The sequence below is a fragment of the Chiloscyllium plagiosum genome, chromosome 14 (genome assembly GCF_004010195.1).
Source record: "Chiloscyllium plagiosum isolate BGI_BamShark_2017 chromosome 14, ASM401019v2, whole genome shotgun sequence".
Taxonomy (NCBI): Eukaryota; Metazoa; Chordata; class Chondrichthyes; order Orectolobiformes; family Hemiscylliidae; genus Chiloscyllium; species Chiloscyllium plagiosum.
In genome coordinates this window covers 40,537,562-40,563,750 of record NC_057723.1, presented here as the reverse complement: position 1 = coordinate 40,563,750, position 26,189 = coordinate 40,537,562, and the positions used below count along the sequence as shown (strand labels likewise).

The 26,189-nt window shown below is 40.2% G+C and overlaps 1 protein-coding gene and 1 long non-coding RNA gene across 2 annotated transcripts in view; one reads left to right on the top strand and one right to left on the bottom strand.

Moving 5' to 3' along the window:
* Positions 1-164: 164 nt before the first annotated feature.
* LOC122556665 lies at positions 165-2,245 on the bottom strand. The gene is made up of 2 exons (XR_006313605.1): positions 2,076-2,245; positions 165-1,067 (listed from the first exon to the last, which is right to left on the bottom strand). It is a non-coding gene; the product is annotated as an uncharacterized LOC122556665 (long non-coding RNA).
* The window catches only part of psd2 (pleckstrin and Sec7 domain containing 2), a 191,303-nt gene continuing 166,801 nt past the window's right edge, over positions 1,688-26,189 (top strand). Inside the window, exon 1 of the mRNA XM_043703661.1 lies at positions 1,688-1,788. The gene's annotated coding sequence lies outside the window, so the exon portion shown is untranslated. The remainder of the gene's footprint in view (positions 1,789-26,189) is intronic.

Below are 26,189 nucleotides of genomic sequence, written 5' to 3'. Positions count from 1 at the left end.
TGTACGTATAACTGAACAAATCACGGTGTATTTTGTTTGAGTGAGTTTTGGCTTTCTGTCCAATTTGTAACCTTGAACACAACTCATCAAATGTGAGAATAAAACAAAGAACTGTGGATATTGGAGATATTAACCAAACAAAAACAGATTGCTGGAGAATCAAAGGTTAACACTGTGTCAAGTTAGGCTGCCTTTCATAATTATGAATATAGCTTGTTCATAAGGTTTTCTTGTGTTTTATGAATGCATTAAATGGATCACTAACAAATTAAATTTTATCTTTTCTCAAAACGTTGACAAAGCTTTTGGAAAAAAATTATGTACAGTGTAGCAAAATTATTTCAATATTAAAGAAAACCAAAATACAAACAAACAAGTGCTGTAAACGTTCAAAGACTTTATGAGGTTCACTGCCCAAAATTGAACAAGAATTCTAGGAGGAGTTTGGCTAAGGGCTTGGAGAAATGAAGCACAACCTCTTCACTTCTGTAATCCAACTCTTCAAGATAAATGCTGACATTTCATTAGGCTTTTTGATTACTTCTTATACCTTCACACTTGCGCTTAGTGATTTGTGTACTAATTGCTTTGCTCCTCTGCAGTGTTTCGCCATTTTTCCATGTAATTTGTAAATTCTGCCTTCTCATAATTTTTAAAATAGTAATTTAAATTACAAACAAGATATGTACCTCATGAAAGAATGTGTTGATAAGCAAATTATACACATAACCTGTCAGAATAGCAGGCATCTGCGATAACAGAAAATGAACCTACATAGAAACATATCAGAAACGGGGCTGATCTGTGGTTAGCATGTCTTCCAGACTATATTTGCATTTTTAGGCTAAGGTATGAAAATTCACCTTTAGGTGTAGTGCTTTTTAACAAATATAGCTACACACATGATAATATCTGGGAGCAGTATAAACAGCAGTTTACCGGACAGTTCAAAAAGCAAAATCCACATTGTTGATTTGAATGGTGTGAGTTGCCATCTTATTCATTGTTGCTTGAGTATGCTTTGACCTTGAACAGTCTGGCACATTGCTTTCCTTGCTCTTGATATGCTGTGATTGAATATTAAATCAAATTTTTAGATATTACAAAATTATTAATGAGCATTTTGGATTTTTTAACTAAACATACAATGATGATTTAGTCTAGGAATGGTTTGGTTACAGCACTGAGTCAGAAAAGATGATATAAATTTAAACTAGTTGATGGAATAATGCAAAAAGGGAATGGAGAAGATTTCTAAAATGTACACTATCAGACCTGATTTTACTACAGCTCAATGATGAAAACTGATATTTCTTTTAATACAAGTCATATTGCTTTTTGTGTTTAAGCTCAAACATATGGTGAAACTGTTGAGAGATATGTATTAAAAAGATTGCTCATTAATGTTAGAAATTAATGTGCAAATACTAAAAGTCATAATACTATTATTGTCAAATATTTCCCTCCTTGTACAGTTTTGTGTTTGTCAACCCTATACTGTTTGTCCTTACAGATTGTCTATTCTGGTTTTCCTTGCTAGAATGTGGTAATGATTTGTTCACTTCCTTTTCCCCCTTTATATAGATTCTGTGTCCTACATCCATGTTCAGTTCTGTGACACCTGGAACTAAGACTAGTGCAATGGAGCTTCCTAATTAGGAAGATACCATATGAAGTGCCTGGGCAGGGTTTGGGGGATGGGATAAGTCCCAGTCTGCAGCTGCTGATTATTTTGCATGGATGGCTGTAGAGAAAAGGGTGTTGTACTGAAAGAGGTTGCTGGTTCTGGTAAGTGTAGATATAATTCACTACTGTCTTATGCTATTTATCTGTAGCACAGAATTTTTATTAGAATATTCTGTTGCTGGTAGAGCTGTTGTGAAACAGAATTCAGAAGAACATGGCAGTTTCAAGCTGCATTTTATATCTATAATCTGATATGTTATCTGAACTGGAGCAAGAATTATTGCCAGTGAATGGGTCCAGATCTTTACCTTATGAATATGAATGTGTATAATGCATTTAAAAGCATTTTATATTAGGCATGCTAACAGGAAATAACATATTATACTCACGTATTTTCTGCAGAAATAAACAGCTGATTTAATGAAAATGTGATTGTACATAATCTATGTTAACTTGCACACTGATAAACTATTTAAAATAAATTCATCTCGCTCTTATTTAACATTAGGATTGATCTTTTCCTATGAAGTTCCTATGATCAATCTGGTGGTAGCTGCATTTGCCAGTTCACATTGTTGTCATGGTGATTGTACTATGAGCCTGAAATAATATAGTTGGATCTAGGCTGACGCAAGGTATTGTCATTGAAGAGTTTGGGTTGATGTCCTGCACGTGGCTTATTATCGACATGTTAAAGATTCATTTAGATAAAAGGGTATATATATATTACATGAAATTTGTCAATTCATTACCTGGTGCATTTAAATCCAGGTATTTGCACTTTAATCTTTATAATGCTCAAAGAATTGCATTATGGGCAATGTAATTGCCTGAGTTCTGATGATCATATAATATTCTTATTATTTTTATAAAATGGAAGCATGTGCTGCTGAGCATGTAATATGTGAAACAAATAATTGTTATGAGTTATTGCTTCATCAATTTTCCAGTTGACTTCACTTGGTAAAGCTAGTCTGTGCTATGGAAAGATATTGATACATCTGATTAGTAGATTCTGTTCAGTATCCTTAGCAATTCGGGCAGAAAGTATTTGCTCCAGGTAAGAGATAACAACTGTATTCCAAGCAAAATTATGAATTGAATAAAAGGGATGATTACTTGGAAGTTATCCGTGATTTTCTGTATAAAATTTACATTTTACGGAGGTCTGTCATTTATATTTGCTCAAGTTTTAAAAATTGTAATCTTATGGTGATATTCAGTACTTGTAGTTTAAATATGATGTTGCATCCTGTTTTTAACAATAAGCAAGGTCAACATCAATGAGGGTTTAATGTGCTGACCAAGTATTTGTTTCCTTCAAAAGATGGTGGAATTAATAATTGTAATTCTCATGACTTTCTTATAGTACTTAGAATGCTATATTTTGTTCCTTGTTAAGCTCTGATCAAAATGTCTATAACTTTCTGGATTAACCTACCATTTCTGCGATAGGCTTAACAAAGCCAAACTTTATATTGCAAATTACTTCATAGTAGGCTTACTTTTATGTGGAATATTAAAAAAAATTACATTAGTTTTTGTAATCATTTTTAAAAGTTCTAAAATGACACAACTATTTATATGTTAATGGAGCCTGGTTTTACCTGCTACAATAGCAAATAATCATGAGTCTCTGAACTGCTGTACGTCATCTTTACTGCACCTCTCGTTACCTTTCTGCCATCAAGTTCACAAACAAATTTCAGCATTGCTACATGTGCTAGTAAAACTAGATGATAATACAACAATATTCAAGCCAACCTGTAAACAAAATGTAATACTTTAAAATCAATGTACTTGTTGTACTGGAGCACTGTTCTGAAGTATACAAGTTGGACCAGTATGAGTCATTCACAGAGTTTTTTGGTTTTTCCTTCTGGGTTTTCCACACATCTATTCAGCATCTTTCTTATAGATCTGAGAAAACTCACCAGCAATATTCCTATTTGACTTTCTTAATTTCATAAGTAAAGGTGCATGTATTTGACATTTACATCCAGTGATTCAAGAGAATTTCTGATGGCCAGACAGTTGTTATTCGAGCGTTTGATTGGATTGGGTAGGGAGATCCTGCAGAAGACCCATCACAGCAAGCACCAAAGGCATTGTCCAGGACAGGAAGATTCTGCTGGGTGATTTCCCTGGACCTGGAACCTTCTGAAACTCTCCATTTCAATTGGAGAGTTCAGAGCGTTCTGATGGAATTAAGTAAATGGTTACTCAGGAAAAATTAGGCTATGAAATACATAATCCAACTCTTGAGCAACTATTCGACTGACCCTACACTCAGCTACATCTGCCAATACCTGACACCCCAGCAGCCAACCCCTCAACCCGCTCCAGACCCATTATCCCCTCACCACCCACTGCAAAACCCCTACTTCCCTTGACCCTTCTTAACCTACTCTGAACTGACCCCCAATCCCTCTCCCAGCATGGCATCCAAGGCCCCTTCACACACTCAACATCTACTTCCCCTTTCCCCCTTATCTCCTGTCCCTATTCCTGACACAATCCATCTCTAACTCTGCACTCAACCCCAGGTGACACTTCTGGCTGAAGATGCATATAGTTCACTGTGAACAGCCAGGAGTGCTTTAGATGTGGACATTGGGCATGTGAGTATCTAAATGCAGCTGAATGCTGTCAGATTTGAGATCATAGCAGAAGAAGTTTCACTGCTGCAAGAGGTAACATAAGAATTTTACTTTTTAATCTTAACATAAACTTAGCAGAAAATGCTACGTTTCCTATACCATAAAGTCAAAATATTCTTGTGTGCCCTGAGTTACTCCCAACTGCTCCATGTTGCGCAGAAGTTTGACAACTTTTTTGTTCCAAATTGTTGGCCCTTAATTACTCCACCTAAATTTAGGAGAAAGTGAAGACTGTGGATGCTGGAGATCAGTGTCGAGAGTTTGTGGTTCTGGAAAAGCACAGCAGGTCAGGCAGCTTATGAGGAGCAGGAAAATTGACGTTTCAGGCAGGAGCCCTTCATCAGGAGTACTGATGAAGGGCTCCTGCCCGAAACGTTGATTCTGGCAGGATCGGATGCTGCCTGACCTTTTGTGCTGTTCCGGCACCACACACTCTCGACTCTGATCTCCAGCATCTGCAGTCCTCACTTTCTCCTAGTTGATTTCAACTGTACTGCAAAGCCTCTTCCAAAGATGCCTGCCTTGAAGAAGTTCTCCTCCTGTCTCTACAATGATCTCAGTGAGTCCCTCTCTGATTGCACTCCCCAACTCCACTCCTCTGCCCTGAAGCTCTTCAACCACATCCTCAAGCAGACTCGCTACCACAGCCACATCTCCTTCCTCAGTATCTGCCTATGGGACCGTCTAATTCCATATGGACTCTGGACCACATTTAGACCAACCCAGTTTGGACCTGAACGGGATACCCAGTACACACTACAAATCCAAAACCTTCAGCAATGATTCTCTTTCCAGATCCTCAACTTCACGTTATCAGCCATGCGCTGCCACCTAAATTTAGCCCTGGCACTTTTTGTGTAATGGATAATCTTTCTTGTTTAGAGTGAAAAAGGTCAACTCTGAAATAGTACTATTCTGCTTATTTCAGCCAAATGATTTGATACTAGTTTTGAATGTTCTGGTATAGTTTAACTACGTTGAGGTGTGTTTTTTTTAAATTGAACATCTCCTAATTAGAAGATAATATCATTCTTGCAGCAAAGTTAAATCAATGTTTCTTTTGCAGAATAAATTTTGTGGCATATCTTAGGGACATGATAAAACTAAGGATTGAAGTGGGTAGAACATTTAGCTGGAAAATCCTTCTGTTAGCACACTCTCAAATTCCATGTGATTTTTGATGGAAATTCATGGTTGGTTCCCTCCAATCTCACTCTAATCTTTGCTGAGGTACCAAATGACTCTTCTTGGAAGGCATTTGTGACTGTAACCAAAGTAAACTACCCTTGCCTTTCTTCTTTGTGACTGCACCATCCTCTTTCAACTCACCGCTGGCATCCATGTCTACGGGACTACACTCCTGACTTTATTAACTAATAGTGCACATGGAATAATCTATAGTGGCTTCTGTGTCTGCTCCTTTTAAAATTCTCTTTGTTCCTCCAAGGATCTATCTTGGCTTCTTCATTGCTTGTGACCAAGGAGAAGCATGAAGATATCATTTGCTTCCATGAGTGCAGTCATGACACCCAGCTCTAGCTCATCACCTCTCTCAAATCTTGTTTTCAACCTAATGTGCCATATTGCTAATTGGAAGATTATCTGACATCCAGTATTTGATCAAGAATTCATCCTAATTAAATATTGGGAAGATTGAAGCTACTGTCAACTCTCTAGCCACTGACCACAGAGGCTGATGCAGTTTATTTGTCACCCTGGTGTTATAGTTGACTCTAAGATGAGATTCACTAATACTGTCTATTTTCACTTTTGTAATATCACCCATGTCTCCTCCACCTTAGGATATCCACTGCTTCCCTTTCAGTGTCTCTTACCTCTACATTTGACTAATCTAATACATTCCTGGCTGACCACCTATATTCTAAACTTAACTTCCTCCAAAACTAAGCTGTTGGCTTGTTCAACCATCACCCTTGTTCATTTTGTGTATATTTAAGTGTTCTTTAAGTGATGCTAAATTTAAACCTTGCATCATCAAATCACTCTTTCTTTCTGTAATTTCCTTTTGTCCCACAATCCTGTAATTCTCTAATTCTATTCATGGTTTGTCATGCCATTGAAAATCTTTGGAACACTTTATGTACTAAAGGTGTTTTGCAAGCACAGTCTGGATCTATATGCATTATAACCCCAATGTTGGACTACAATTGGTTTGTAATCTGCATGTATGATGTTTTGTAACTTTAGGTGAAGAAAATGAATTCCAGTCAATTGAACTTTCGATGGTTGGATTGCTTTCCATTCCCACAACCAGCCCCTGCTTTATTGATGAGGCTGTTCTTGTGACACCAGTTTATATAGGGCTATGCCGTCTTTAATACACTAAATCTTAAATACCGACTTGAAGTTGGTTTCCCATTTTCAAGCTGTAATATCCCAGTTTTTCATGAGAGTAGTGGTTGGCTTAATGTTTATTGGTACTGCTCTTTTTGAAACTGGCAACTTCTGCATATGTAGAGTTAAATTGTGGCATGTGGAATGAAGTGGTGCCAGAGGAAGTGGTGAATACAGGTACAGTTACAAAATTTAAAAGACATATGGACAGGTACGTGAATAGGGAAGGTTTAGAGGGATCTGGGCCAAATGCAGACAAGTGGGACTAGTTTAGTTTGGGAAACTTGGCTGGCATGGACGAGTCGGACTGAAGGTGTGTTTCATGCTGTAAGACTCTGACTGTATGACTGTGACTCCACCCCACACATCCCCCATACTGGACCTAACCTCACCCCCTGGCTCCACTACCATTCCCACCTTGATGAAGGGCTTTTGCCTGAAACATCGATTTTCCTGAGATGCTGCCTGACCTGCTGTGCTTTTCCAGCACTACTCTAATCTTGATTCTAATCTCCAGCATCTGCAGTACCCACTTTCGCCTACCACTCCCACCCTGCCCTTCAGGACTCAATTTCTCCCAACCACCACAACCTATGCTAACACTACATCACTTACCTGGCACCATAATCACTTGGCATCTATCCCCTAGACAACTGGCTACCTACTGAGATGTCACCCTACCGACCTAGCATCGTGACCTCACACTTAGCGTCTATACTTACTGTTTGACAGCAGCTGCTAAAGTGACTGTGTTTCTGGATCTTTCACAGAATACGGCAGCTGAGTGCTTTGAAAAGTAGACGTGGTTTACCTTCCTCTGACAATTCTGCGCGACTGTTAGAATGGAAGTACGGCTCAGCATTTCTTAAGGAAAGCCTGATCAGAAACTCCTGTCTGAAATGGAAAAAAAATGAACAGAGTAGCAATCTATATTGCCACTCGTCAGAACATTTAGTTCCTGTTGATTTCATAAATTATGCATCTGGCTATTTAAAACAACTCCGGTGCTATTAATGACCAAGGCATACAGCAGAGAAGATGCTGAGTCAGCCAATTGTGATACCTCTTTCTAAAAGTTGTTCAATGAATCGTAGTTCCCTAGCTCTTTCCTACAATTGCCCTCTTCAAATATTTATCTAATTCCTTTTCGGAAGCCCTTATTGAGCTTCTTTTCATCAGCCTTTCAGGCAGCATATTCCAACATTGCACATTCTCCCCGTGTCTGCGTGGGTTTCCTCCCACAGTCCAAAAATGTGCAGGTTAGGTGAATTGGCCATGCTAAATTGCACGTAGTGTTAGGTGAAGTGGTAAATGTAGGGGAATGGGTTTAGATTACATTACAGTGTGGAAACAGGCCCTTCGGCCCAACAAGTCCACACCGACCCGCCGAAGCGCAACCCACCCATACCCCTCCGGAGCACCCGGAGGAAACCCACGCAGACACGGGGAGAACGGGTCTGGGTGGGTTGCTCTTCGGAGGGTCGGTGTGGACTTGTTGGGCGGAAGGGCCTGTTTCCACACTGTACGTAATCTAATCTAATCTAATATAACAACTCATAGCTTTTTCTTCTGCGTGTTACCACAGGTTCTGTTGCCCAAAGCCTTAAATCTATGTCTGATCTGCTGACAGTGGAGCGGAAACATTTGTTTTTCTTATTTACTCCAGCAAAATCACTTGTGATTTTTGAATGCCTCCATCAAATCTCCACTTAACTTTCTCATTTCTAAGGGGAGCAAGTTGAGTTTGTAAAATCTCTCCTCATGCCGTAAATTTTAGGCTTTGAAAATCTGCAGTTTACTCCATGGACAGAATGTTCAGAGGCCAGTGGAGACAGATAAGCACATAATTCTTTGTTGTTGACTTACATGCTAAAGTGCTAGTACCTTCCTTTCTCGAACTCCTGTTCAGGAAGGTTGATCAGGATAACCACCTGCCAGCAGCATTAGCTAGTAAGCCAATTAAAGCCACTGATCAGAGGCCAACTGAAACTTTCCAGTCAACCTGCACAATATAAGGAGCATGGCAGTTTTCTGGAAAGGTTCCCTCTTCTCTGTGGCCCAGCAGCTACAGTCATTTTTATTTCAAAGGTGTTGAAAGTGCTTCAAGGACACATCAAAATCTGAGATGATTTCCTTCTTCCTTTATCTACAATGGCAGGCTGCAGCTCCTTCTATGATGGACAGCCTTCCTGCCATCCTTAATATGTCTCAAGTGAGTGTCTGGCTATTGAGTGACTGATCAAGGAGAAATCTAAGTTGAGTGACTGCTCCTGAGATTCAGGATCCGCATTGGACTCTTAACTTGAAGTCCCAATGCAAAAACAGAAAATCCTGCCCTTTTCAAAATCAATATATTCTCTTTATGGTGTAAAGATCTCTATCAATCCAACATTAGAGAATTACAGAACAACCTTTATTATCATTATTATTTATTCTCTTGCAATCTACGTTTTTAATTATCTGGAAAAATTGGCATGTATTGAGACAAGTAAATGTTGAAACTTCTGGAACATTGTCATTTCAGTATATCATTCTCCTAATACCAAGATTATTTGGCAAAATAAGTTTATCAAACAGTTCATATAGTGCCACTCCCTACCACATACACAACTACAAAAACTAACCTACCAAAGCTACGACACCAAATAGCCAAAACAGCGAATGAAGAACATTCCTAACAACAACCATTGTCCCCTAGCTACAGAATTTGCTAATGTTTGTATCAGATACAACCGAAAGGGTACCCATCATTGTCCAGTACTTTCCAGGAGTGGAGAAACTACGTTACGTACTTCACAGCCTGCAACATATTACCAATGGGAATGAGCACCTCGCAAAGATCTTCTCACCTTTAAACATCAGCCAACCCTAAGACAGACCATTGCTTGCAACAAACTGCTCAGCCTCCAGGCAAACATCGACCATGACACTGTACAACCCTGTCATGGCAACCACTGCAAGGCGTGTCAGAGTGTTGACATGGATAATACCATTACATGTGGGGACACCACCACCATGTACGCGGCAGGTACTCATGTGACTCAGCCAACGTTGTCTATCTGATACACTGTAGGCAAGAATTCCCCGAGGCTTGATATATTGGCAAGACCAAGCAGATGCTACGACATCAGATGAATGGGCACTGCGCAACAATCACCAGAGAGGGAACACTTCAGCAGTCAAGGACATTTGGCCTTGGATATTCGGTTGACCGTCCTTCAAGGCGGACTTCAGGATATACAACAACGCAGAGTCGCCAAGCACAGGCTGATAGCCAAGTTTGGTACCCATGAGAATGGCTTCAACCGGGACGTTGGGTTCATGTCACATTACAGGTGAACCCACTAACTATATACTTTACACACACACACACACAAGCACACATACACACACACTCTTACACATGATCATACTCACACATATCCTCTCTTATAGATATGCTCTCTCTCAGACAAACACACACATACATCCCCCCACACTTACATTCATGTGCAAACCCTCTCACAGGCATATACTTTGTCATACTCGCACACACTTGTGCGCGCACACATACACATCCCACCACCAAAACTGGAGATGTAGAGGACAACAACGGGATCTTCATCAGATGGGCCAATGGGCTGAGGAGTGGCAGACAGAGTTTAATATTGTATCTATTGGAGTATTGTGTGCAATCTTGGTCTTCTTCCTATCAGAAAGATGTTGTGAAACTTGAAAGGGTTCAGAAAAGATTTACAAGGATGTTGCCAGGGTTGGAGGATTTGAGCTATATGGAAAGGTTGAATAGGCTAGGGCTGTTTTCCCTGGAGTGTCGGAGGCTGAGGGGTGACCTTATAAAGGTTTACAAAATCATGAAGGGCATAGATAGGAAAAGTAGACAAAGTATTTTCCCTGGGGGAGTCCAGAACTAGAAGGCATAGGTTTAGGGGGAGAGTCGAAAGATATAAAAGAGACCTATGGGGCAACTTTTTCACACAGAGGATGGTGCGTGTATGAAATGAGGTGCCAAAGGAAGCGATGGAGGCTAGTACAATTGCAGCATTTAAAAGGTATTTGGATGGGTATATGAATAGGAAGGGTTTGGAGGGATATGGGCCAGGTGCTGGCAGGTGAGACTAGATTGGGTTGGGATATCTGGTCGGCATGGACAGGTTGGACCGAAGGGTCTATTTCCATGCTGTACATCTCTATGACTCTATGACTGTAAGCAATACCTGCAAATCAAAGGGTAGCCCTTGAGAAAAAAAGAATAATTTTGACTCCGATAGATAGGCTACCATGGTCATTGTGTTCCATCTATCTATTGAATCAAATATGGGGTTTATGATTGCAATATTCACACTACTGAAAGGCATATTGATATTTGATAGGGGCTGCTCAGCTATTATGCAGTGAACCACTCGTTTACCCATATACTGATACAATAACACATCAAACAAAATACAACTGTGTCCTTAAAGATAAAAATGCTGGAGAGGTTGTCTTTTGCAATTTTAGTAAACCTTTTTGGTAAATTCCACATTGTTTATATTAAAATTATTTCTCATGCTTTGGGCACTACTCATAATAAGAGCATTTATTGTTCATTGTTAATCATTCAGAAAAAAGGGAGGTGGTGTGTCTATCTTGAAATACTAAGCTGCTAAAGGTCCCTTGCAGTAACGTTTATTACTCTTAGGACAAATTATTGATAATTCCAGTATTTGTCCATTTGATACTGATCTACAGCACAACATCTTACCCAATTACCCAATGGAAGCTAGCAAAGGCATATTAAAATATAGGTATTAGGACAGATTTTAAAATAATATGAATCTACATAGCAAAAGCACATAATAAGAGCATAAATAGCTATTCTTAACTCTGTACAAGCTTTCATTTTCTGTAAAGATAAATGGAAAGTATTCCTTTTAACAGGGTGTCATTAGTAATCAATAACAGATGTCATAATCATTTAATTTCATGATTTATATTAATATATTTCAGAAATAATGTTGAGTTTTTGGGAACGATAAACATGTAAGGGTAAGCCAATTAAAAGCTGCACTTTAAAAATAGCCACTTCACCTCAAATAATGGCAGTTCAAAGGGTTTCATGTGAGGCCAGGGTTAGGAGGGAGAAAGGCAATAAAACAACAGGTGGCCTTCATTTGGCTGGAGAACTGCAGACAGTAAGTCTGTGAAAAGCTAACTACCATGGCTTCATTAGAAATTGAAATTATTCAATAGGCATTATGATCAAAAGTTTGACTTGAAATGAAAAATGAATTAATATAAAAACCTATTGGTCATTTCAACCACCTAATTCCAGAAAGGTGAAGAACACTGAGTCTTGATTGTAATAGTTGTCAATGGAATTTTCCAAAAACGTCTTTGGGGTTGAAATTGAAAGAAGCCAGGTCAGTAGATCTAAGTGGTGAGTTCAGTAAGGTAAGCAAGAGCTTACTTATAGGCGTTAGGTCATTGTAGGCCAGAAGCATAAGAGCTAGGAGAATTCAAGAATGATTGTGACAAGGAGGCACTGAGCAGATAACTTGTAGAATGCAATGAAGTTTGAGCTGAGAAAAAGGTTTTGAATGTATAGTGGAAGTTTGCTTAACTAAAAATTAATGGAAGGATCTATTTGGAATTTTATAACTTGAAAAATAACTAACACTGAAGAGAAATCAGTGACTTACTGAGAGCTGTGGCATTTTGGTTTATCCTTCAGAAAGTGAAGGAGCCTTCAAGAGCCTTTAGTAGCCAAAGACTTCCTGGAAGGAAGTCATTAAAGAAAAAGGAGTTGTCCAATTGAAAATTGCAATTGTGTTTTATTTTTTATGGACCAGGCCAGACTTCCTCTGTATATTTCAAGAAAGTAGCCTGGACCCTTACTTTGCTCGTTTTTTCAAGCAGGTGTAGAGCGGATATTTCAGGAGGGATGCAGCTGGTCAAACCACTTAGTTTCAAATAAACAGAAATTATTTACAAAATTACTAAATGAAACACAAACAAAAGAAAACAAAATATAGAGTAACAACCTATGTGAAAATCCAACAGATTATCCCAATTTAGTATGCTATTCCAAATACTTGCAACAATCTGCATAAACGCCCCTTGGCACAAAAGGTAAAATCGAACACAGGGTCTTACAGGAGAGAGGTCGAAGAGATTGGTGATCAGCATGGATCTGCTTCTTTAAAGCAGTTTCACAACAATTGCTTGCCAAAACCAAACCAAACCAAACCAGAGTAAAAACTGAACTGGGAGAACTGGCCAATGTCCTTTCATTGTACAAGTTTTTTTTTTAACTTGAAAGCCTTTTTTCCTGAGGCAGTATCTATTAGCTATAATCAAACTGGCCCTAAAATCCTTCAAACCTAGCCTTTACGGAATCACTGCTTTTACGACCTCTCTGAAAAAAAAGCCAAAGACAGCGTAACCTTATTAAAGAAGCAGCATTGCCACATATTAAGCTTTCAATGTAAAGTATCAGTATACACCTAAGATAGTATTAAATAGTATTTGTTTTAATTGCTTTTTGTACAGTAAAATTCATTTGTTTTAAAGCTGGAATCTTATATAATTCCTGAGGTTGATAACTGGGTATTCAAATTTCCCTTTAACAGTCCCTGCCATAATCATCCCATAGTTTAATATCTTTCAATAACAATATGCCAGTTTTGAGTATTTCATTCAGATGCAATTTGGTATGCTACTTAGCTGATGACTTTTAACATTGGATTTGTATGTGGGAGAATTCATTATTTGAATATTGTGAGAAACAGACTGTGGTTATCCATTTTAATTCTAAAAACATAAGAATAGAATTAGGACATTAAGGCACTTGAACCTGTAAGCCTGTTTTACCATTTAATGGGATTATGGGTGATCTGTATCTTTACTCAAATCATCCATCTTGACAACATACAGTTTAGTAATCTTGATGATTAAAAATCTACCAAATTTAGATTTTAAAAGAATAACTGAGTGGGAGTCTGCTGCTTTTTGGAAAAGGAATTCCCATTTATCTATTATCATTTATGCAATAAGGTGTTTTAATAATTTCTCTCTGAAGTGCCCAACACGTGCCGTTAAGGACATGACCTTTGCCCTAGACCCCACTCTGAAATTTGATCTTTATTTAAAGTAACATAGAAAAACCCAAGATCACAACTTAAGTTCCTTATCCTAGGCATCATGCTGGTAAACATTCTCAGCATCTTTGAGGCCCTTCAGATTCCTTTCGAAAGTGATGCTTAGAATTTTACATGATACACAAGTTTGTGCCTATCCAATAATTTATAGAGATTTAGCATAATGGATGTAGTTCAATGCATTGATCAAAGTTGAAATTCCTTATGATCAGTAAAACGGATGCTGTCAATATAAATGTGCCATGATGTGGAGGTGCCACTGTTGAACTAGGGTGGACAAAGTTAAAAATCACACAACGCCAGTTGTAGTCAAAACGTGTGATGCTGGAAAAGCACAGCAGGTCAGGCAGCATCCGTGAAGCAGGGTGATGACGTTTTGGGCATAAGCCCTTCATCAGGAATGTATGGGAGAGGTTGGGGTGGGTGCTAAGGGGGCTGAGAGATAAATGGGAGGGGGGAGCTGGGGCTGGGAGGAAGATAGTTTGGAAGGCAATAGGTAGATGAAGGTGAGGGATGATGGTGATAGGTTGGAGTGGGGGTTGAGCGGATAGGTGGGAGACCAGAATTGCACATAGTATTCCAAAAGTGACCTAACCAATGTCCTGTACAGCCACAACATGACCCCCCAACTCCTGTAGTCAATGGTCTGACCAATAAAAGAAAGCATACCAAACGGCTTCTTCACTATCTTATCTACCTGGGACTCAAGGAACTATGAATCTGCACATCGGGGTTTCTGTTTTCAGCAACACTTCCCAGGACCTTACCATTAAATGTATAAGTTCTGCTCTGATTTGCCTTTCCAAAATGCAGCACCACGCATTTATCTGAATTAAACTCCATCTGCCACTTCTTAGCCCATTGGCCCATCCGATCAAGATCTTTTCAGTTTTTAATGGTTATATTTTCAATCTCACTAATTTATTAATTAGGTGATACTGTATTGTCATGCCAAAATCTTCCATACTTACGTTGAATTAAAATAATTTGTAAATATTCTCAATAATTAACAATTAAATATAAAACCACAGCACACAAGGAAATTATCAATTTCCTCGACACCACGGTCTTTACATTGGTCCAAGACAATACCTATAAATTAGCTAAAGTTTTTTTCAAAATAATTGAAACACACTTCTCTATAGGAAAAACCATCCCACCCTTAACACACCACCTACAGATTCATGAGATTACAGCTAATGCATTTCCATTATATTCACTTCCATGAAGTGACATTTTAAACACACAGTTACAACCGTATTTACTACCAGATTGACAGTTAACAACTGACAGTGTCCATCACAATACAATCTGCTGCATTTTCTCCAAGCATAATAAGTCCTGAAGTTACAGAACCTTAAGATAGAGATTCCACATTGATTTTCTTTGTAATCAGGTTTAATATTGTTCTTTTTCCTTTACAGGGTTCTTCTTCCTGCACCCATCTTCCAGGCTCCTTATCTTCCCTTGTGCTATTACAACCTCCTTCTTCAGCTTGCTTCTTCCCCTGTCTCACCCTCTTCCTTCTGCTTCATTCCTGCATGCCTTTTGCAGCTTTCTTGTCCCTCAATACCCCTCTTGTAGCCTCCTTCACCCTCATCACACCTTTTTCAGCCTTGTTCTTTCCCTACAACTCTCCCATTTTGGCCTCTTCTGCTCTAAACCTGCCCACTACTAGCTCACAGTTCCCCAGCTCCTCTTATCCTGACCTCCAGCCCCTGGCCCCTGACCCTTGACTCCTAGCAAAAGGCACTTTCTTAATGACTCTCTCAGTGCAAACATTGGCTTTCCTAACTACTCACTGCCCTTTCAGTGACAGGTTGGTTCTGAATGCTATTGGGACTAGTAGGTTTTCTGTGAAGCTGCCAGCAGCAGGGATGGAAGAGAACCAGCCTATCATTGCAGGAACAGCGACTCACCATTTTCTTCTGTTCTACTCATGGGACAACCGTTCTCTGATTGTTCATCCCCAGGAGTGATTGTCCCAAATGATTTGAGGACTTTCAGGACTGAATTTGCCAGGACTGCAGTGAGATAGTCAACGCTAGAGGTTACGAAAAGGCATGAGTGAACCAGTTATGCCGAAAGGTTACATTTGGGCCAAGAAGGACAAGACATTGACATCCACATCACCCTTGAGTAGCTGGTTGGGAGTTAGGAATCAGTCAAACTGCTAGTTACTAAATTCTGGGCAAGATCTTTAATGCACAATAGCAGATGTTTTAAAATGTCATTTTGCTGTTTAACATGCTCTGCACACTTGTTCCTGCCAATGATTTCAATTCCTTTAAAAAAAAATTATTTAGTTTGTTTTTCTAATCTAATCTGATGTTATTACACAGCCTGCCAATCCAGGGGTAATGGTGCTACCACGGCGTCACAAGAGGGTTCACTTTCAATTCCTTTACCAAGATGGTGCCTTGTGCTAAACTTGCATTTCAGCTCGAGTCTATCTTTATCTCCTAAAATATTTTATGAAAATTACATCCGTTACCTCTCAAAACCTGTGACTGACTGTAATAGACCATAGAAGGTTTTGCATTTTGCAATATGGAAATTAATTTGAGCAGTGATTTGGGATGGGTTGCGGGTGTAAAAACTCTATCTTAAAACAAAAGCATCTTGCTCCAGAATCATGATTGATGACCAGGAGAAACTCTACTCATTCCATTTAAACAAAGGACAGAGCCATCATCTTCGTCTCACAGAAATGGTACAATTCCTCACCAAAGATTTCAATTCCCTTCAATTATCACAGACTGAGGACAAATACTTGGAACATCCTTTTTAACCCTGAAATTAGGATTCTGACTGTGCAATTTTCTTCTTTATATTCAACTGTTAACTTTCAAATTGTCCCTATCACAGAAAATTTGTACTAATTTCTTTGTCACCGCCAGGCTGAATGTCCCTTATAAAATGCAAAAGAGAGTGTATGAGGAGGAGCTGCATTGTTAAATTTGTGAGATTGAGCAACACTTTATTGCAATGCATCATGTCTCCAATCTGAATAATGATTGAGATTCTTTTGTTGTTCTGTCTGGAAATTGTATTGGTGAGAATACTTATCAGAAACTTATCAATTAAGTTAGAGGTGTTCACACAAACAGTATCAGGATGGCTGACATGATGACCACTTCAGGTATTTAAGCAAGGAAGGCAATTGGCATCATCTGCAGCAAATAAATGCTATGGAGGGAGCAGCAGAGAATAAACCAGCATAGGGGTTGAGGTTGTAGGAGTACTGTTTGTGCATAAGAATCTTCAAAGGCTCAGCTTTCTCAACCTTTTGTCAGTGCTTTTGACAATTTAGGTTGTCACGGCGATTTGTTACCTGCTGAATTTGATGTTCACATCTCCACTGGCCATGTTTCTTTTGGTTGCATCCAGGGCACTAGTGGAGATACAGTGCCAGGTTTTCACAGAATCTTAAGGACACAGACCACTGTTGGAATATTGCGTGCAATTCTGGTCTCCTTCCTATCGGAAAGATGTTGTGAAACTTGAAAGGGTTCAGAAAAGATTTACAAGGATGTTGCCAGGGTTGGAGGATTTGAGCTACAGGGAGAGGCTGAACAGGCTGGGACTGTTTTCAGAGGCTGAGGGGTGACCTTATAGAGGTTTACAAAATTATGAGGGGCATGGATAGGATAAATAGACAAAGTATTTTCCCTGGGATGGGGGAGTCCAGAACTAGAGGGCATAGGTTTAGGGTGAGAGGGGAAAGATATAAAAGAGACCTCAAGGGCAACTTTTTCACGCAAAGGGTAGTACGTATATGGAATAAGCTGCCAGAGGAAGTGGTGGAGGCTGGTACAATTGCAACAGTTAAAAGACATTTGGATGGGTATATGAACAGGAAGGGCTTAGAAGGATATGGGCCAAGTGCTGACAGGTGGGACTAGATTGGGTTGGGATATCTGGTCGGCACAGATGGGTTGGACCAAAGGATCTGTTTCCGTGCTGTACATCTCTATGACTCTATGATTCTACGACACTGGAGCCATTAACAAATGGAGGGGGGTAGAGCTATTCTGAAATTCCCAACCACGTTACCAACATGCCAACTGCTGGATGATGCAGGAGACGGGTTTGGGTTGCAAAACAGTACTCTGCATCCCCAATCTGGCCAACTCCCTTCCAGGATTAGACATCTCCAGGGCTCCAATAGTTCTCATGGGTCATAATTTGGATGTGGTAGTCTTTTGAAACGTAACTTTAAAATATCTTTTACATATCTTCTCCATGCAAATCCATGACGCTCCTCCTCCCCACCATCCCCATGGTCCTTTATAGTCACATTCTAAGTGAATACCAATTCATGTCCATCCTAACTGCCCCTTTTCCTATGGCCCATCCTATCCCCATGCCAACTCATATCACTTCCATGCCCATTCTCCCAGAAACATTATGTAAAGGACCAATGTACCTTACAATAAGAATAATAGTATTGTAGAATTATGGTAAGTGTGCAACTGCTTAGAAAAGCGTGATTTGTAATTTTTGAAAGAAAAACTGATGTTCTGCAACTGTATGAAAGCTTCAATTAGATAGACCATGAAAGTATCATGGCAGAAGGATTTCAGCACTTTACACTTCTTATCCTTGTGCAGAAAGCATGGAAATATTGACAACATATTTTTTAAAAAGTCTGTTTGATATTTGAAAACAGAAATTTAACTCTTTGCTTTCTTAGATCTCTTGTCAAGCACTGTTTTGAAAATGAAGTTATCATCTGCTCTTTCCTTCTGAAAGGGCATTCTGTGGCTAGTATAAATTCATCAATGACTTTGAAGTGTTCATAGATTTCAGAACATTACATGCTCCACTCATTTGAGAATGAATGACAGTTTGAATAAGTTGTAATAACAGATTGTGTCTTTGACATAGTTTTATGGAGGATGCATGGGGAGCATAGAGGTGCTGATGTGGCACTGGTGATCTAAGGGGCACAGAAGTAGCAAGGGAGAATTTGAAGAGGTATGGAAGACACTGGGCTAGAGGTGGCATGAGGCAATCTTAGTGAGCATATGGAAATACAATAATTTAGCACAGAAGAGGCTTTTCAGCCCATCAAGTTTTCATTGTCCAATCTACACTAATCCCACTTTTCAGCACTTAGGCCATAGCCTTGAATGTTATGACATTGCAAATGTTAATCTTTGTACATTTTAAAGGTTGTGAGATTTCATGCCTTCACTGCACTACCAGTCAGTGCATTGTGGATTCCTACCACTCTGCGGGTGAAAGATATTTTCCTCAAATCCCCTTGAAACCTCTTCCTTTAACATGAAAATTATGCCCCCTTGTTATTGACTCCTCAACTATGGAAGAGCTGCTTCCTATCCACACTGTACATTTCCCTCATAAGCTTATAACTTCAATATAGGAAATTGAAAATATAACACATTTGGAAAAGCATGACCTTATTAGGGACAGCATGGCTTTGTGCAGAGCAGGTCTTACTAACTAGATAGATTTTAGTAAGGCTTTCGACAAGGTCCTTCATGGTAGGCACATCCAGAAGATTAAGGTGCATGGGATCCATGGTGACTTGGCCACATGGATTCAGAATTGGCTTGCCCATCGAAGGCAGAGTAATTCTGGAATGTTGTTTTTCAGGCTGGAGGTCTGTGACTTGTGGTGTTCTGTGCGGGGATCCACACTGGGACCTCTGCTATTTGTGATATATATAAATGACTTGAATGAAAATGTTGATGGGTGGGTTAGTAAGTTTGCACATGACTGAAATGCATATTATAGAAGAACACCATAGTGTGATAACCAGAACTGCACACAGTACTCCAGCTGTGGCCTAACGAAAGTTTTGTACAATTCCAACATGTTCTTTCTGCTCTTACAATTATGCCATGACTGTTAATGGTAAGTTCCCCCTATTCCATCTTAACCACACTATTAACCTGTCCTGTTACCTTCAGGGATCTGTTGACAAGCACCCCCCGATCCTTCTGTTCCTCTAAGTTTCCCAATGTCCTACCGTTCATAGAAACATAGAATATAGCAGCAGCGATCGGCTAGTTTGCCGTTCAAAACTGGTCTGCAGCACAATATGATCATGGCTGATCATCCAACTCAGTAACCTGGATGGTGGTTACATTTCAAGATGGTTCGGATGCCTAAGCATTTAACAACAACATAAGCTTTATTTTGGAGGTGATCACTTTGCAAGGCAGCAAGCTAGACTTGAGTTGTTTCCCTCCAAAATGACCAATGATGCTATGACATCACATGATTGAATTCATAAAGTGACAGCGCACCTTATCACCACAAATCCACAACAATAATGTTAAGCTTCTTCAGTGATGTTGGACCTGTGCTCACCCAGTCACATTTCCAGTATTCCATTGCAATCCTGATTTTGAAACATAGAAAATAGGAGCAGGAATCGGCCATTTGCCATTTGATCCTGTTCTGCTGTTCATTCAGTTTAGAACCTGTTCCTGCTTTCTCATTGTAACCTTTGATTCATTTCATCCTAAGAACTATATCTACATATTTCTTGAAAGCTTTCAATGTTTTAGCCTTAAGAGTTTCCTGTGGTAGCAAACTCCACAGGATCACCAAGCTCTGGGTGAAGAAACTTTTCATCTCTTGTCATAAAAGGCCTACCCCTTATCCTTAGACTGTGACCCCTAATTCTGGATATGTTGGTCATCAAGTACATCCTTCTTGTATCTATCAACCCTGTCAATCTTTCATTTGGCACTAACCTTGCCTTGTTACCTCTTCCTCACATTTCAGTGTTAACTTACATCTGCCACTGATCTGCCCATCTGACCAATCCATCTCTACCTTCCTATCTCTAACCCCTAAGACCTCCTTCCTCACTATTGACAACCTGGCCAATCTTTCAGTCATCCACAAACTCCTTAATCATCCCCCTGCATGTTCACACCTAGAAAATGAAAAGGTAACCAGCCATATTCCCTGAAGGCCATAAGGCTGCTCACTCGTCAGAGAGAGATAACTTGTGGTGAATTTAACCTGAGGGCCCTCAAAGTTCAGGGGAAGGGTAAGGTTGGGAAGGCAGGACCTTCATGGTGTTTTTATCTATTATTACTTGCATATATTATGAACAATTGTGGACCAGCACTGATCCCTGTTGTTCGCCACTAGACACTGACTTCCAGTCACAAACAGCATTTTGCCACCACACTCTGTCTCCTACCACTAAGCCATTTTGGATCCAATTTGCAAAGTTACCCTGGATCCCATGTACTTTTATCTTCTTTATCATTTCAGGACATTGATTAGATTAGATTAGATTAGATTAGATTAGATTAGATTAGATTAGACACGGGGAGAACGTGCAAACTCCACACAGTCAGTCGCCTGAGGCGGGAATTGAACCCGGGTCTCTGGCGCTGCGAGGCAGCAGTGCTAACCACTGTGCCACCGTGCCGCCCACACGGTGAGGACACTTGGGGGCATATTGGTGGCATGGGACGAGTTGAGGAGGCATTTACTAGCATAGGGCAATAAGGATTGAGAGAGATAAGGGGTGAAAATTTGAGTCCTTTAAAAACTGCTTGGAGCAAAGCTATAATGTTGGAGAAGTGAGACAGGCATTATAACTGGCCCTGTCTCTGCACACACACCTCATGCCTTGCAAACTGCAATGTAAACCCATCCCTGGTGAAAACAAAAATGTTGTATGAAGTCTACAGATTGCAATCTGCAAAACTGTCTGCAAAACTGTGCAAGTCAGGATTTCCCAAATCTATCTGTTACATCCACTTGCTCCGAACATTCGTATTTTTGCACCTCTATAAAGTGTCTTGAGATTTTTAAAAGATTTACTCATCTGAATGTTCCAAGCACTGCTGCTGTCAAACACATTTTTTATCATGTCCACCCTGCCTCCCAGAACACATGGGGCATTGAGAGGGGATATTTTAGGTTATGTCAGGGAAGGCAGATGGTTGGGTGGGATGGACGTTCACTGGGGGAGGGCTGACAGGTTGGGTATCTGTGTCAGGGGTCAGTATGACTGACTAAGGAGGTCAGTTTTATAGTTATACAGGAGCGAGAGCATGCTGACCACTGTAATCTTTCCTCGCTAGCTGTCATGTAACTCAGAACCCTCCAAATTCTCTGTCTCTAACTCAAGAGTTGGGTTTTTTTTACAGAGATTTCTAGATGCTAGGTAATTGCCCACCAGAAATTTAAACTTCTCAGGTAATTACCATGCAAAGTTAAAAATCTCACAACACCAGGTTATAGTCCAATAGGTTTATTTAGAAGCACTAGCTTTCAAAGGTACCACCTGGTGAAAAAGCAGCGCTTTGAAAGCTAGTACTTCCAAATAAACCAATTGGACTATAATCTGGAGTTGTATGATTTTTAACTTTGTTCACCCCAAGCCAACACTGGCATCTCCAAATCATAATTACCATGCAGTCAGTGTGGAAGTGGGTCTTCTGAGGGCGTCGTGATGCTCATCTGTCAGTGTAAGTCCGATTATCCAGAGACAGGATGATCTGGAGGCTGCCTGTATTTGGCATCATGCAAATTACTATTGTGGTTCTATTCACTTCATCTTTCACATTTCTTGATTGTTTGCTGAAGATAAACAAATTTTATGTTGTCCGTTGTATGCTGGTAACCTTAGACCACAAAGAAGCTTCTAATGAGAACAATCTGTGAATGACGGGAGGACATGATGAAGATGTCCTACAAGATATGCAACCAGGAGTGATCAAACAGAGTGCAGACGACAAAATTGATGCAAGAATTTCAACAATTTTGAAAGCTTTCTATGTTAACATATCAGAATGATAAAAGCTAATTGCAGGCAGCATTCTTTACTTCTACTTGAAGGGCTTCTGCCCGAAATGTTGATTCTCCTGTTCCTCGGATGTTGCCTGATCTGCTGTGTTTTACCAGCACCACACTCTTGACTCTGCCCATATTACACACCATCCTGAGTTGAAGATGTATTGTTCCTTCCTTGTCACTGAGCCTGGAATTCCTTTCATACAGTGCTGTGGTGTCCATAAATTTCAAGGACTGCAGCAGTTCGAGAAAGCAGCCCACAGCCACCTACTCCATGATAATTGGGGTTGGGCAATAAATATTGGTCTAGTCAGCAATCTCACACCCAATGAACAAATAAAAATAAAATTGGAGGTGGTGTTCCTGCATTAATGATTTGGAAATGCCAGTGTTGGAATGGTGTGTACAAAGTTAAAAATCACACAACACCAGATTATAGTTCAACAGTTTATTTGGAAGCACTAGCGTTTGGATCGCTGTTCCTATTAAAAATAGAAAGTTTGGGTTGGATTTTAGATTTTATATAAAATTAATCCACATAAGAGCTATCAAGGTCAGGTGGCCAACTGTTTGGTCAAAGGTAGGTTTTGTGAAGTCTTAGATCAAATCAGATAAGGCAGTTGAGGAAAATAAAGGAAACAGGAAAGAACTTAAAACAACTTAAAGGAATTAGGAGGGCTAAAAAGGGCCTTGAAGTACCCCCATCCCCATTCCTGAAGAAGGGTTAAACTGGAAACATCGACTTCTCCACTTCTTGATGCTGCTGTGCTTGCTACAAAATATCTTTAGTGAGTAAGATTAAGGAGAATCTCAGGGTGTTTTATACATAAATTAGGAGTAAGAGGGTAGCTAGGGAAAGGGTAGGTCCAACAAAGGACAAAGGTGGGACTTTATGCTTGGAGCCAGAGAAAGTTGGCTGGATAAGCTCAACAGGTCTGGCAGCATCTGTGCAGAGAAATCAGAGTTACGTTTTCGGTCGAGTGACCTTCCTCAGGTCTGAAAGATCACTCCACCTGAAACATTAACTCTGATTTCTCTTCACAGATGCTGCCAGACCTACTGAACATTTACAGTAATTTCTATTTTTGTTTCTGATTTGCAGCATCTGCAGTTCTTTCAGTTTTTGTTTACTCCTTAATGAGTGCTCAGCATTCGTATTCGCCAAGGATAAGGGCGTTAATTATGTTAAGATTTGAGCAAGTTATGTCAATATTCTCTGGCATGTCAATATTAAGAAGGAGGAAATTATTTGGCATCATGAAAGCATTAAGAACCTGATGGGATCTATCCTAGGATTCTGAAGAAGGCAAGGGAGGAGGTTGTTTGGGCCTTGACAGAGATGTTTGTATCATCTTTAGCCACAGCCAAGGCTTATAGAATACTGGCAAATAGCCAATGTTGTTCCTTTGTTTAAGAAGGGCAACAGAAAATTATAAGCCAATGAGTTTTGTATCAGTGGTCGGGAAATTATTGGAGAAGACTCTTAGAGATGGGATTTGCTCGCATTTAGAAAGGAATGAAATTGTTAGAGATAGTCAGCATGGTTTTGCGCAGGGGAGATCTTGTCTCACAAATTTGATTGAGCTTTTTGAGAAAGTGACAAAGTTGATTGATGAGGGTAGGGTAGTGAATATAGTCAACATGGAGTTTACTAAAATATTTGACAAGGTCCCTCATGTTAGCCTGGTCCAGAAGATTAAATCATATGAGATCCATGGTGCATTGCTCAGTTGGATACAAAATTGGCTTGGTCATAGAAGACAGAGGTAGATATGGAAGGGTATTTTTCGAACTGAAGGCCTGTGATCAGTGTTGTTTCACAAGGGTCAGTGCTGGGACTCCTGTCTTTTGTAATATATATAAATGATTTGGATAAAAATAGTTTCCAGAATCTGCAGTCATTTTTTTTACCTAAAAATATAGGTGGTCCGATTAGTAAGTTTGCAGATGACATGGAAGTTAGTGGTGTTGTGGTTAGTGAGGAGGGTTGTCAAAAGATATAGGATGTGGATTAGTTGGAAAGTTGGGAGGAGGCTTGGCAAATGGAATTTTATCTGGACAAGTTTTATCCTGACAAATGTGAGGTGATGCATTTTGGCAGATCAAATGCAAAACAAAAATGTACAGTAAATGGCATGACTCATAGGTGTATTGATATACAGTGGGATTTTGGATGCAAGTCCATAGCTCACTGAAAGTGACAACATACATGGATAAAGTGGTAAAGAAGGCATATGGCATGCTTGCCTTCATTGGTCAAGGCATTGAATGTAAAAATTGAAAGTCATTTTGCAGCTGTATAAAACTCTAGTTACACCACATTTGGACGATTATGTGCAGTTCTAGTCACCACATTACAGTAGAGATGTGGAGGCTTTGGTGAGGGTGCAGAAGGTTTACCAGGATGTTACCTGGATTGGAGTGTATTAGCTATATGGAGAGGTTGGACAAACTTAGATTGTTTTCGCTAGAGCATCTGAGACTGAGGTGTGACCTGAATTAAGTATATAAAATTAGGAGAGGCATGGTTGTGGTGGACAATCGGAGTCTTTTTGCCAGAGTGGAAATGTCAAATATTAGGGGGCATAGATTTGAAATGAGAGGGAGAAACTCTAAAGACGATGTGCAAGGCAAGTCTTTTACAAGGGGGTGGCTGGAACATACTGCCAGGGCAGGTGGTAGACGTAGGTATGGTTGTAACATCTCAGAGGCATTTCGGCAGACACATGAACAAGCCTGCTGATAACACTTGCAGGAAGTGCACCCATCTCCAGCTCCTCCAAGACCGTGTTAGGGAACTGGAGCTGGAGTTGGATGAACTTAGGATCATTCGGGAGGCAGAGGGGGTCATAGATCGGAGCTTTAGGGAAGTAGTAACTCCAAAGATGGCAGATAGATGGGTGACAGTGAGGGGGACTGGGAGGAAGCAGCCAGTGCAGGGACCCCCTGCGGCCATTCCCCTCAAGAACAAGTATACCGTTTTGGATACTTGTGGGGGGGATGACTTACCAGGGGTAAGTAACGGGGCACAGGTCTCTGGCACGGAGCCTGTCCCCGTTACACAGAAGGGAAGGGTGAAGAAGAGCAGAGCAGTAGTAATTGGGGACCCGATAGTTAGGGGCACAGATAGGCGGTTTTGTGGGAACGAGAGAGACTCACGATTGGTATGTTGCCTCCCAGGTGCAAGGGTACGTGATGTCTCTGATCGTGTTTCCCGGGTCCTGGAGGGGGAGGGGGACCAGCCCGAAGTCGTGGTCCATATTGGCACCAACGACATAGGTAGGAGGAGTGCCGAGGATGTTAGACAGGCTTTCAGGGAGCTAGGTTGGAAGCTCAGAGTTAGAACGAACACAGTTGTTGTCTCTGGTTTGTTACCCGTGCCACGTGATAGAGATTCGAGGAATAGGGAAAGAGAACACTTAAATGCGTGGCTACAGGGATGGTGCAGGAGGGAGGGAATCCGGTTTTTGGATAACTGGGGTTCTTTCTGGGGACGGTGGGACCTCTATAAACAGGATGGTCTACACCTGAAACTGAGGGGCACCAGTATCCTTGG